Here is a 13,828-nt window from a genome sequence, read left to right on the forward strand (position 1 = left end):
CACCCCACATATGACTTTTTTATTGACAAGGAAAAGTCTACCTAAACAGAGCGCTCTGCTAATCCCTACCTAAACTAGTAATGAAAGTGGACGTCACTATCTGAGAGATGGCATACATTTCTGTCTTCCCTATGGAATGCAACTTGATGGACTCACCACCTACAAAATATTTTGAAAAGATCTTTTGAAGCCTCTACACCAGGAGTTGGCACACTTTGGTCACAGGCCTGTTTGTGTAAATAAAGCTTTGTGGGAACACAGCTATGCCCATTTGTTTACTTAGGTCTATGGCTGCTTGCTCACCACAAAGGTAGAGCTGAGCAATTTTCACATTTTATGGCCTTCAAACCATCAAGTACTTATTATCTGGACCTTTTCAGACAAAAAGTTTGCCAGCCTCTGATCTGGACCTGTCTACTACCAGTTGACTGAAAATACAAAAGATGGAAAAAACATTTAAACACACCATGAAAATAAAATCATAAATATCAAAATGTGTGACTTTGTAAAAGAACGTGTGTGATTCTTCGAAAAGTCAATATACTTGACAAACAACATGACTGACCTGGGTTAAAGATTAAATGACATAAACAATGACATAAATAAACTTTGATTGAATCCTAAATAGAAAAACACATTTTGGAACAATGTGGAGAACTTTATTTTTCACATAGAGCGGACGTTTAATGACATTATCCTTTTTAATCTTCTTGGGTGAAATAATAGTATTGTGGTTTAGTAGGATAATGTCCTTATCTTTGGGAGATGGATTACCAACTATTCAAAGGTCAAGTATCATGTTTGCAATTTATTTTCAACTAACTTTCAACCAACCAACATAAAACGTATTTATCTATAGACAGCACAAACCTGCAGAATGCTAAATATTCGTAAGTCTACTGCCATGAACACTCATTGCACTGGAAGCTCAAATTTTCTGTAGGTTTAAGATTTTACAAAAGAAAAACGTGTCAGAAAAAACACACTTAGTCCCAATATCCTGTAAAGGTAAACTGAATTATTCTAGAACTGATGTCATAAAGCCTCCATCTTTTTCTCCTGGAGGCCCCTGTTTAAAAGCTCTGTGGGGATCTATGGGCCTAGAAGTTCAGATGAAGAGACAGCTGAGTATCTTTCTTTTCTTTAGATGCAAGACTACTGCTCAACATATGCTTATAATTATACACACAAATATGCTCACTCTTGACAACTAAGAAACTACCTTATCGTTTTATCTTTATGTAATGTTAAAAAAAAAAAAAAACGCGCAAAGACAAGGCCAAATTCTCGAAAGCCATATTCGTTTGCACAAGAAAAGCAGAAGAGGTCCCTGAGCCAACTTTCCCCCGGACTCACGGGAACACGACGGGGTCGCCAGATCCGTGAGAACCGGAGCGCGCGGGGCCTGAGCAACGGGACTCGAGCAGCGGAAATTCTTCTCCTTCTGGAGAAAGGTCCCGAGGTTACTTCGGAGGCTTCTGAACAGCGGAGCCCAGGGGATGAAAACCCCCCGCACACGCGCCCTTCCCGCCCCGGCTCCGCGCGGGGACAGCGGCCGGGCGGACGCGAGCTGAGGGGCCCGGCCGCTCTAAGGAGGCCCCTCGGGGTCCCCGTCACACCTGTCCTTTAACGCCTTCCGTGCCTCCCAGGGCGCTCCCCGCACGCGGGCCTCACCGCAACAAGACCAAAATCAATCACCCCAAGACACGCGGAGTCACGGGCTAAAAAGGCGGCGCGAACTAGTGACGCCACTTCCGCCTCCTTCCTCCGGAAGTAAAGGGCGGGGCTCCAGGGCTCGGGCTGCCAATCACGGCCGACCATTTCAGGCGGAGGAATTGCAGGTCTCCTGGCGTGGTGCAGATGGGCTCTTGGAGTCGGCTCCGCGAGGGGCGGGGTCAGGAAACAGGCCGAGCCGAGGAGATCGAGGTTGGAAGCAGGTCAGTGGAAGGGTTCATACCCCGGGGCGGGGTCGGGGTCGGGACGAGGCCCAAAGCAGGGTTTAGCCGTTGACTGGGAGAGGCTGGGGATGGGGACTGAAGCTGCTGGGGGCTCATCAAAACTTTTTCTGCCAGCCTCTGCAGGTTCCTGGAGCCCTTATAATCATTCTCCCGTAATAATATGCCTGCCAGTCCATGAGATGGTCTGCCTCCTCCATTCAATCAATCCCGTATTTAACCTTTATTTCTCCTTATTTCTTTTTATTCACGTTGGACACCATGCTAAACTCTAATAATTGATTCCTTTGCATTTTCAGTGTAATGACATTTGTCTGTAACTTTTATGTTTTTCTTCTTCAAATACGTACTTTTTTTTTTCTTTCTCCTATCTTACCATCCGGTCCAGGGCCTCTCATACTAAATTGTGAAATAGCACTGATGCCAGGCATTCTTAACTCAGGAATGGTTCTAAAGATTCTCTAGTAATCACGTTTGCTGTGGGTTTCAGTGCGTGGCCTTTGTGGAGTTAATAAAGGTCTTTTTAAATCCTGATTTACTAGCATATTTTGCCAAGAATTGCTCATGTGCATTATTAAATGTGTTTTATTCATCTATTAAATTGATAACTATTTTGCTCCGTCAATGTTTTATCTGTTGCTGTACAAAATATTTAATTTTTATGTAGCAAGAAAGTCTTTAAAAAATAATTTCTGGGTTTCCTACTTTGCCTTAAAAATTCTCTTCAAACTCTAGATTACAGTCAGATCTAATTTTCTTCTAAATTTTCTAATTTTTAATGACATTTTAATCTTTAATGCTCAAAGAGTGTATTTTGGCTGTGGTGTGGGGTAGTGGAGGCAGTTTTTTTTTCCTCCAGTAAGATGGTCCATTGTTTTAGTATCATTTATTGATAAACTATACTTGAACTACTGATTTGCAGTTCCACCTTTATTAGACAATAAATTCATATATATACCTGTATCAGTTTCTAGACTCTTCTGTGCCAGTAATATTTGGTTATGCCCATAGCACATTCTTTTGGTTACAATAGTTTTATATTAAATTTTAAGATTTAGTGGTAAAAATATAATGGTAGCTAATGTTTGTTTCATCTTACTGCTCTAGGTGCTTCAGAGTCATTAAATTTTTTATGCTCCTAATAATGTAGCTACTCTCATGATTTTCCCTTTTGTTTGTGTTTTGGAACAGCTATAGTGAAAAATAATTCACATGCCATACAATTTCCCCATTTAAAACTATAGCATTCAATGTTTTGTAGTATGTTCAAAGAGTTATGCAACCATCACAATTTTACACCCTTTTCATTACTCCAAAAATACCCTTTGACTGTCATAGCCCCATTTTCCTACTCCTTTAACATTTAAGCTGCCACAAATTTGCTTTCTCTATATATAGTTTTGTGTTTTCAAAACGTTTCATGTAAATAAAATTGTACAATCTTTTGTCAATAGTTTTTCACTTACTATGCTTTTCAAGGTTCATATGTATTATAGCATATATCATTCCTTTTTATTGCTGAGTGATATTCCATTGTATGAATACACTGCATTTTATTTATTCATCACTTGATGGACATTTGGGTTGTTTCCACTTTGTGGACACTATGAATAATGCTGCTATGAAAATTCATGTGTATCTTTTTCTGCAGACATATTTTCATTTCCCTTGGGTATTGTATCAGTCAGGGTTCTCCAGAGAAACAGAACATATGGCCCTGGACCATATAGTAAGATCAGAAAGATCATTTACATGTATAAATAATATATATAATGAAATTTATATAAATATATATAATGAAACTTATTATAAGGACTTGGCTCATGTAACTATGGACATTGAAGAGTCCCACAATGTGTTTGCAGTTGTAGACAGAGTGCAAGACAAAACTTCCTCAGTGATTATCTCATCTATAGCTCATTACTCAAAGTTGGTACTTGCTATCAAGCAAGCTTTAAATATTAAAGCAATCAACCAAACTACAAGTCAGCTTTATTTGCTGAGTTCATGCAATGCATTACCTCCATGAGGCTTTATTAGAGAGAACAAAACAGCAAGAGAGGATGGAGTCCCAGGTCTGTGCAGCTGATGTGAATGCCCTAAAAAGTCATGTGGTAAAACTAATACAAAATCAATTCATATAAACATTTTCTGAATAAAATATTTTTTTAGTGATAAGCATGCAATAATAAATCACAAAAGGTGAAAAACAAAAAAAGCTAGAAACCCAGGAAACCCAGTGGTGAAATTCAAAGACCTGACAGCCAGAGACATGGCATAGATTCTATTCCATGTCTCAGGTCCTGAGAACTAGGAGCACCAAGGGCAGGGGAACATCATCCCAGCTCAACAGTGAGGCAGAGAAAGAATTCAAATTTCCTCCACCTTTTTGTTCTAGTCAGGCCCTAAATCAGATTGGATCATTCCCTCCCACATTGGGAAAGACAATCTGCTTTACTCAGTCTACTAATTCAAATGCTAATCTCCTCCTAAAACACCTCAGAGTTGCACCCAGAAATAATGTATTTCCCGATATCTAGACATTCTGTGATGCAGTCAAAGTTGACACATAAAATTAACTATCACAGGTACGTACCAAGGAGTGGAATTGCTGGGATATATAGCATCTACATGTTTAACATTTAGTGGAACTATCAGACTGTTTTCCAAAGTGGCTGCATCACTTACAATCCCACCATCAATGTATGAGGGTTCCAATTTCTCCACATCCTTGCTAACACTTGTCATTGTCTGTCTTATACATTTTAACAATCTAGTGATGTGAACTGATATCTCACTGTGAATGATTGGCGTTTCCCTAATGACTAGTGATGTTAAGCTTCTTTTCATGTGCTTGTGACCATTTCTGTTTTCTATGGAGAAATGTCTGTTCAAATCGTTTGTTCATTTTAAAGTTAGATTACTTGTCTTTTTATTGTTGAGTTGTGAGAGTTCTTTATGTGTTCTGTATATAAGTTCCTTATCACATATACGAATTGCAACTATTTCTCCCATTCCACGGTTGTCTTCCACTTTCTTGACTGTGTCCTTTGGATGACAAAAGGAGTTAATGTTGATGAGTGTCCTTTGAGGTACAAAAGGTGATTCTGATGAAGTCCAATTTATCTATTTTGATTTTTTTGTTGCAAAGTGCGTTAGTTATCACATCTAGAAGCCATTGGCAAACACAATGCCATGAAGCTTTTCCCTTATTTTTTATTTAGCAATTTTATAGTTTTTGGTCTTACATTTTGGTCTTTGGTCCATTTTGAATTAATTTTTGTATATGATGTAAAGTAAAGGCCCAATTATATTCTTTTGTATGTGGATATCCAGTTGTCCCAGGACCATTTGATGAAAAGATTTTTTCTTTCCCCAGTAAATTCTCCTGGCACCTTCTCAGTAATCAATTGAGTATATATGTGAGGGCTTAGTTCTGGACTCTCAATTCTATTCTATTAATCTATATGTCTGTCCTTAAGCCAGTAACACATTGTTTTGATTACTGTAGATTTGTAGTAAGTTTTGTAATCACCTGATAAGTTCAATTCAAAGAAAGAAAAGAAATGAGACAAATGGAAAGCATAAAATAAGATGACTAAATGAAATCCAAACTTATTACCAGTTATGTTACATATAAATGGACTGCTTCCATAAATGGTAAAAGTTATTAGTGCAGACTTTATAAATATCAAGATTAATGCCATATAAGAATCTGAATTGAATCCTAGCTCATTAAAGGAAAAGAGTGAGAAAATGTGAAATTTGAATGAGGTCAGTCGATTAGTTAATAGTATTTTATCAATGTTATTTCTGGGTTTCAATAATCATACTATGGTTACCTAAGATGTGAACCCTAGAGGTAGCCCAATGAAATATATACAGGAACACACTGTCCTATGTTTACAACCTCTCTGGGTGCCTAATTTTATTTCAGCATGCAAAGTTTATTATGAATCCAGACTTTAAAGGTTTCTCCTCTATAATGTTTTTAAAAAGCCATCTAAAAACTGATACAATAAGATTGAGAAATAAAAGGAAAACAATAATATAGCTACATTAAAAATCTGACAAAACAAATTTTAGTGGAATGCACATTCTTAAACTTAAAAAGATTACAGATAATTTTTGAAAGTTTTGCAGGGGAAAAGGGAGAATCCCCCCACTTTTTCCTAAGGTTCTTATGGCTGGTCAAATAATTATAAGGCAGGTTAGCAGGTGAAAATCAAAGTTTAATAACATGTATACATGGGAGAAACCTAGGAAAACTGAGCAACTCACCAGAATGGCTGAAGCCACTACCTTAAATACCATCTTCAGCTAAAGACAAAGGAGGATGTTGGGGGTAGTGGTTTGGGATTTCAGAGGGGAGGAACACAATTTACATGGAGATGGAAATGCAAATGTTTATTAAACAAGTTTTGCTGGGCCAAAAATGGGCTTGTTGGTGCCTTTCGATAACACCTATTTTACATTATACTATAGCTATCTTATGGTATTGGCTCCTTTCTAGAACAGGCCTTCTACGTTAAATTCTTTTAGACAGTTTGGGGAAAGGTCAAATGTTCTTCCTGAGTCTTCTGAGCCTTTCTTGTCTTCAGTTTAAAATAATCCGCATACCAGAGTGGTGCATCTTGGGGCGGTCTGCCCTGAACCCCATCAGGTTCAATTCACCAAAAAAACTACAGCAATTCTAAAATGCTATGCACCTTATAACACAGCCTTCAAAATATAGTAAACAAAAATGGACCAAATGAAAGAAGAATTCTAAAAGCCATATTTGGAGTGGAATATTTTAATACACAACTCTCTGGAATAGATAGTGCAGAAGAACAAAAATTCAACAGTCATCAAAACTTGAGCAAAACAACTAACATGCTGGACCCATAAACATGTAAAGCACTGCTGACCACAAGGATAAAATGCACATTTTTTTTTTTTTTTTTGTGAGGGAGATCAGCCCTGAGCTAACATCTGATACCAATCCTCCTCTTTTTGCTGAGGAGAATTGGCCCTGAGCTAACATCCGTGCCCATCTTCCTCCACTTTATATGGGACACCACCACGGCATGGCTCGACAAGCAGTGCCTCGGTGTGCGCCCGGGATTCCAAACCCATGAACCCCGGGCCGCCACAGCGGAGCATGCCCGCTTAACTGCTTGCCCCACCAGGCCAGCCCCAAATGCACATTCTTTTCAAACTCACATGAAACACTCATCAAAATTGAGCACAAACAGGCCCAGAAAGCACATCCCAAACATTCCCACAGGTTAATATAATTCCCTAAACACATGCAATTAAGTTAGCAATCAACAACAAAAACATAATAAAAACATCACATGTTGGAAATTTAGAAACACATTTTTTCTTTAATGATTTTACTGAGGTCATATTGGCTTATAACATTGGGTACATTTCAGGTGTACATTATATTTCAGTTTCTGTATAGACTGCATTGTGTTCACCAGCAATAGTCCAGTTTTTATCCATCACCATACACATGTGCCCCTTTACCCTGTTGGCTCTCCCCACACCTCCTTCCCCTCTGGTAACCACTAATCTGTTCTCCTTATCTACGTGTTTGTTTATCTATCATCCACATATGAGTGAAATCATATAGTATTTGTCTTTCTCTCTCTGACTTATTTCATTTAGCATAGTACCCTCAAGGTCCATCCATATTGTCTCAAATGGCATGATTTTCTCTTTTTTATAGCTAAGTACTATTCCATTGTGTATATATAGCACATCTTCTTTTATCCATTCATCTGTTGATGGGCACTTGGGTGGCTTTCACATCTTGGCCATTGTAAATAATGCTGCTATAATTAGAAACACATTTTGAAACAACACACCTGTGAAAGCACAAACTGTAGTAGAAATTAGATATTTATGATTGAAAAGTAAAAAAAAAAAACCACGTAACCAAACTTTGTTGGAGATTTAGTTATAGCAATTTAAAGGTAGTCACAGCCTGGAATGATTACATAATAGGAAAGAAGAAAGTCTGAAAAACAATAAGCTGTGCATTTCATTTTAGAGTAGAAAAAGAATAACAGTACAGCCATGCATCACTTATTGACAGGGATACATTCTGAGAAATGCATCATTAGGCGATTTCATTGCTGTGTGAACATCATAGAGTATACTTACACAAACATAGATGGTATTGCCTATTACACACCTAGGCTATACTGTACTAATCTTATGAGACCACCATTGTATATGTCGTTCTGGGTTAACAAAATGTCCTGCAGCACATAACTGTAAACACAACAAACATAGCATGAAAGTAAAAATAAAGATAAGAACTGAAGTTAACAAAATAAATCATTCAATGGACTGCAGTGTGTTCCCCAAAATTGATCTCTTGAAACCCTAATTCCCAAGTTAATGGTATTTGGAGATGGGGACTTGAGAGGTAATTAGGTTTAGATGAGATCATGAGGGTGGGGTCCCATGATGGTATTAGTGTCATGATAAGAAGAGACACCACAGAGCTTGCCAGCTTTATCTCCGCCATGTGAGGACAGAGAGAAGGCAGTCATCTACAGGCCAGGAAGAGAGCTCTCACTAGGAACTTACATTGCTAGCCGAGATCTTGGAATTCAGCCTCCAGAAAATGAATTTCTGTTGATTAAGCCAGTCAGTCTATGGTATTTTGTTATAGCACCTGAGCCTACTAATATAGAACACAGTAGATTTTTATATTTTTTTATAATTTTATTTATTTATTTTTTATTTATTTTTTTTCCCACAAAGCCCCAGTAGATAGTTGTATGTCATAGCTGCACATCCTTCTAGTTGCTGTATGTGGGACGCGGCCTCAGCATGGCCCGAGAAGCCATGTGTCGGTGCGCACCCGGGATCCGAACCCGGGCCACCAGCAGCGGAGTGCGTGCACTTAACCACTAAGCCACGGGGCCGGCCCCAGATATACAGTAGATTAATCAAACCAATTTTCTTTGAAATGAATTCACAAAACTGATAAATTCTGACAATATTAGTATAACAAAAATGAAAAGTCACAAGGAACAATAGTAGGAATGGTAAAGGGGATATAAAAGTTATATAATTACAAAAGCCACAAATGCTAAAAACATAGGAAAATATAAATTTGAAAGTAGAAAAATTCCTGTAAAACATAACTTGCATAACTGACTTATGATGAAATTGGAAAATTTAGCAGTCCTAAAAACAAAAACAATTTAATCGTTGCTTTAAATTATTGCAAAATATGAAAACAAAACTAGTAAAAATGGCAACAACTAATCCAGAGACAGTAATTTTGCCAGTGAATTTTGACCTATAGAAGAGAAACAGTTCTTATCATCTAGAAATTAAGAGTTTAGACAGGAGGAGACACTCTTTATACAAAAGCCAGAAAAGAATGGAGTAAGAAAAGGAAATGAAATGCCAAAGTTACTCAAATATACTTGAAAAGAAAAACTTCTGTAACATATCAGTACATAGAATACACTCAGATATAAAAAAAAAGATAATCTATTCTGTCCAAGTTCAATTTTTCTAGAATTACAAGGTTGCTATAATATAGGATTATCAATTAAATCATCACATTTATTTTTTAAATTTCTTTTATTTATTAATTCACTCAAAGATCAGGTATCTGTCATAGGCAGATACAGTTCTAGGTGTTTGAATAAGATCCATGAACAAAAAGGGTCATCTCAGAGGAATCAGAGAAAAGCATTTAATAAATTCACAAGGCGTTTATGAGAAAGCCAATTCTCAAACTAATAAAAGTAGGATAAAGACTTAAAGTTGCAAAATCTACAACATCAATACACTGAATGGTAAAGATGGAAAACATAGCCCATTAGTGTTAGAAAAGACAAGGATGCTGCTTTTACCACTTCTAGTCACTATTGTATGGGAGGTCTTTTTCGGTCAGTAAAGCAAGAAAAACATATAAATGACATGAGGATTGAAATGGGAAAAAAGACCTGCCATTAATTAGAGAAGATATGATTGCATATGCAGAAAATCAAAAGAATATTTTAAAAATATTTTTAGGGCCGGCCCTGTGGCTTGGTGGTTAAGTGCGCGCGCTGCGATGCTGGTGGCCCGGGTTCGGATCCCGGGTGCGCACCGAGGCACCACTTCTCCGTCCATCCTGAGGCCGAGTCCCACATGCAGCAACTAGAAGGATGTGCAGCTACGACATACAACTATCCACTGGGGCTTTGGGGGGAAAAATAAAATAAATAAAATCTTTAAAAATATTTTTAAGGAAGTTTAGCAAGTCTGCCAGATAAAATTCAATGTAGAAAGATCAACTGCATTTTATATATCAACAATCAGAACAATTAAACTTAACAAGTATAACTGACAAGTAAGAAAATTATAAAATGGTTAGGAATAATCTAATCAAAATGTGTGGAGTGTTTTTGGGAGAAAATTCTAAGAGTCTGAACCCTAATGAGGAAGACTTAAATAAACGGGGAGAAACACTTTCTCCATGGATTGGAAAGTCCAATACAGAAAACACTCCAATTGCCCTTAAAATGATTTCGAGTTTCAGCAAATGTCTAATAAAAAGTACACCTACTATTATTGAAAGAAGCTCACAAGCTAACACAAAATATATAGAGATCTCCCCACAAACTAAACTACTGATCACAAAAAAAGGAACTGCACAATGCAAACACAGGACATGTGAACCACTTTATACCAAGTGATCAAAATTAATAGTGCCAGTGATGGGAAAAATGAAGTCATAGGCCTGTCTGTATGTGATACCCTTGAGATACACATCTCTTTTTCGGTATTCAACCCAAAATTCAAAACCTGAATCTAATTGTGAGGAAACTTCAGAGAAACCCTAAGTGACCAGTCTTCTCTAAAGGAAATGGCTGTATTCTTAAAAATTGTCCATATCATAAAATAAAAAGAAACACTAAGGAAATGCTTGAAATTGATTGAAGAAACATGACCACTGAAAACAGTACATGACCCTGGACTAAAGGGGACATTTTGCAATACAGGACATGGGACGGGTAATAAAATAGGAACGTGGACTATAAATCAGATAATATACTTGTTCTTGGGAAACACATACTGAAATTATTAAAGGGTAAAAAGGCATGATGTATGCAACTTACCCTCAAATGAATCAGGAAAAAAAATCACATCACGGGGAGGGAGGGGGAGAGAGAGAGAGAGAGAGAAGGAATGAATGAGAAAGGAAAAGTAGCAAAATGATAAAAATTAGAGAGGCTGCGTAGAGCTGGAGCTGTACTGGAGTCCTTTATACTAGTCTACCAACTTTTTCTCTATGTCTGAATTAATTTCAAAATGTTAAAAAGGAGCCAAGAACAGAAAAGATACTCTTAAAGAGGAACAACAGCATAGGTGAATAGTCCTTTCAGGCATTAAGAAATATAGTAGAGTTAATATAAGAAATACAAGTGGTATTGATGCAGAGATTACACCAACTGACCACAGGAATGCAACATCAAGCCCTGAAATACATCCATATAAATACAGAATTTTTTCAACAGCTGATCTGGCCCTGCAAATCCGCAGGGACATTTGAGCTTCTCAATACACTGTCCTGTGAAAATGTTATGTCCACTGAAGGAAAAATTAAATTATACATATATTGATACTATACACAAAAAATCAATCCCAGATGGATTAAGGACATACAATTGCAACAAAAGCTACAAAAAGTTTGAAAGGCAAGGTAGTAGAACATATTTATAACATCAGAGTAAAGGAAAATTTCTAAGACAAGATAAAGGAAAGGTTGAATAAATTTTGCTACGCCCAAATGAAGAAATCATTTTCCTTAAGAAAACATAAAACTGAAAACACAAAAAGTGGAAACTACTGCAATCATATAATTCACAAATGATGAGCCCCACATTGTCTAACAAAAGCCTTAAAAATTATTTTTAAAAAGACTAATTATTAGAAATCAGCAGAAGACATGACCAGGTACTTCTCCAAGTAACCAAAGTACTTGTGACTCTTTATCTCCCTGATGAGAAGACTCATGAAGGAGATGATGCACCATCTTTTCCCAAACGATGTCTAGGAACAGCTGATTTATAAAACAGCATTACCAGGCTGACTTCAGCTCTTCCTAAATGCACCAGGACATTATTGCTCAGTTTTGGACCGTTCGATGCCATATTGTGCAGGGGTGACCTAAAAGAGTGTCTGAAACACAGCATCACCTAGGACTTACCATACAACAAATCAATAGTCGATATCCTGTGAGGCTGATGGTAAAATCTGCCTCAATATTCCTTTCCGTGATGTCAAGATCACTTCAGGGCACTCACTGAAGGCACCCAGAGATTGTGAACTGATGGGCAACAAACATCTGTCTCAAGACTGTTAAAATATATTTAGTTATAACTAAAGAACTCTTTATAACACAATATAAATCTGAGTTTTCAGCAAATATATTTAATTCCTCTAAGAATACAGGGCTGGGATGATTTGGGGGAGGATGGAGGGAAAACAAGTGCTTTGCAGTTAAAACAAAAATGTTGATTATTTTTCTGCACAATTACTTTTAACTTTGCTTTAAAAAAATGAACTCTGAAATTGCAAAATGATACAAACCAAGTGGAGGGTATTTGGCAAGAGTCCCCAAAACTAAAAATAGAAACCTCAAATTCTATCCATAGGTGACTCATTAAATATGTTACCTGTTAATGGGAAACTAATGGAAAAAAGAAGAAAGATCTCTATGATGCGAGGTGAGTGATTTCCAGCACATATATTTAAGTGAAAATATGAAGTGCAGAACATTGTATGTTTGTATAAGGCTGTAAGGAAATAAAAATACACACAATGTGCAGGAGAACACATCTACACACATATATTGTTTGTTTCTGAAAGGGAAAAAAAAAGACTGGAAAGATGTTAATAAAATGCAAGAGACACGGATGGAAAACTTCTGAGTATACTTTCTCATATTGTTTTGAGTTTTGAACCATATAAAAGTTTTATATGCTCAAGAAGTAAAATGACTTCAAAAATGGAAACAAGAATAAAAATACATACTAAGTAGAAAAAGAGCTACTAAGAAACATGAAACTTTCATAACATTAGTATTGTACTGTTGCATTTTTGGGGTGTGTCATGTTGCATAAGGCAAATAAGAAATAAACTAATGTTACTAGGAACCAAGATTTAGAAACAAACATAAATTTAAAATCTGAGGAGGTACGAGAAAAAAACAGTATTAACTTTGCATTGGTAATATGAATAGAAACTTATGATTTTAAAAAATATTCTCTAGATTTGTAAGGGCCTTGAAGCAATGATATTGAGCTAGAATTAAGCACAAGGTAGCAAACCGATGTTGATTTCTACAAAGAACCAGGCTCTTTGGGAGAAATGTCTGACACCACATGTGGGGCAGAAATGTACAAAATGAACCTGAAACCTTGTTGAGTCAGAAAGCAACAAAGTACTCAAACATCAATGGGGTTGTGTTGAATGGAGCGAACTGAAAGGAGCTACCCCTAGATAAACTTGAAATATCAAAAAGAATGATAATATATTGATTGTAGCACATTGAGAGACAACCCAGGAGTACACAGCAGTAATGGAAAGGTAGGAAAAAAATATAAAAGAGGAGAAAAACTGCCAGGTAAGAATCAATGCACCAGAAAAACAACATTCAGTAACCCTCAATACAATACGTGATCCAGGAAAATATCAAAAGTGTCAGGAACCAGGATAGTCCTATAGTACCGCCTCTAGGCCCTTTGCTTACTAATTACTCTTCCTAAATTATAGTAAATTCAATTCCAAGTGCTGCTACTAACAGAAAGAAGCTTACATCGTCTTTTTTTTCGTAAAAACTCCTATATTTTGAGGCTCTGGGAGAT

General features: G+C 36.9%; 1 protein-coding gene across 8 annotated transcripts in view; it reads right to left on the reverse strand.

Annotated features, from left to right (window-relative positions):
• Positions 1-13,828, reverse strand: part of LOC101400751 (uncharacterized) — a 55,971-nt gene that overhangs the window by 19,214 nt on the left and 22,929 nt on the right. For 3 of the 8 annotated variants that reach the window (XM_087425516.1, XM_087425514.1, XM_087425510.1), the window contains exons 1-2: positions 1,620-1,713; positions 1,357-1,444 (exon numbers count right to left, since the gene is read on the reverse strand). The exons of 1 other annotated variant lie outside the window; for it this stretch is intronic. The gene's annotated coding sequence lies outside the window, so the exon portion shown is untranslated. Of the gene's footprint in view, positions 1-1,356; positions 1,589-1,619; positions 1,714-13,828 lie in introns of those variants that run through there. 4 more of the 8 variants (XM_087425518.1, XM_087425515.1, XM_087425511.1 and 1 more) reach the window with 3 other exon arrangements.

Source organism: Ceratotherium simum, chromosome 39 (assembly GCF_057802395.1).
Source record: "Ceratotherium simum simum isolate JZ-2026a chromosome 39, ASM5780239v1, whole genome shotgun sequence".
Taxonomy (NCBI): Eukaryota; Metazoa; Chordata; class Mammalia; order Perissodactyla; family Rhinocerotidae; genus Ceratotherium; species Ceratotherium simum.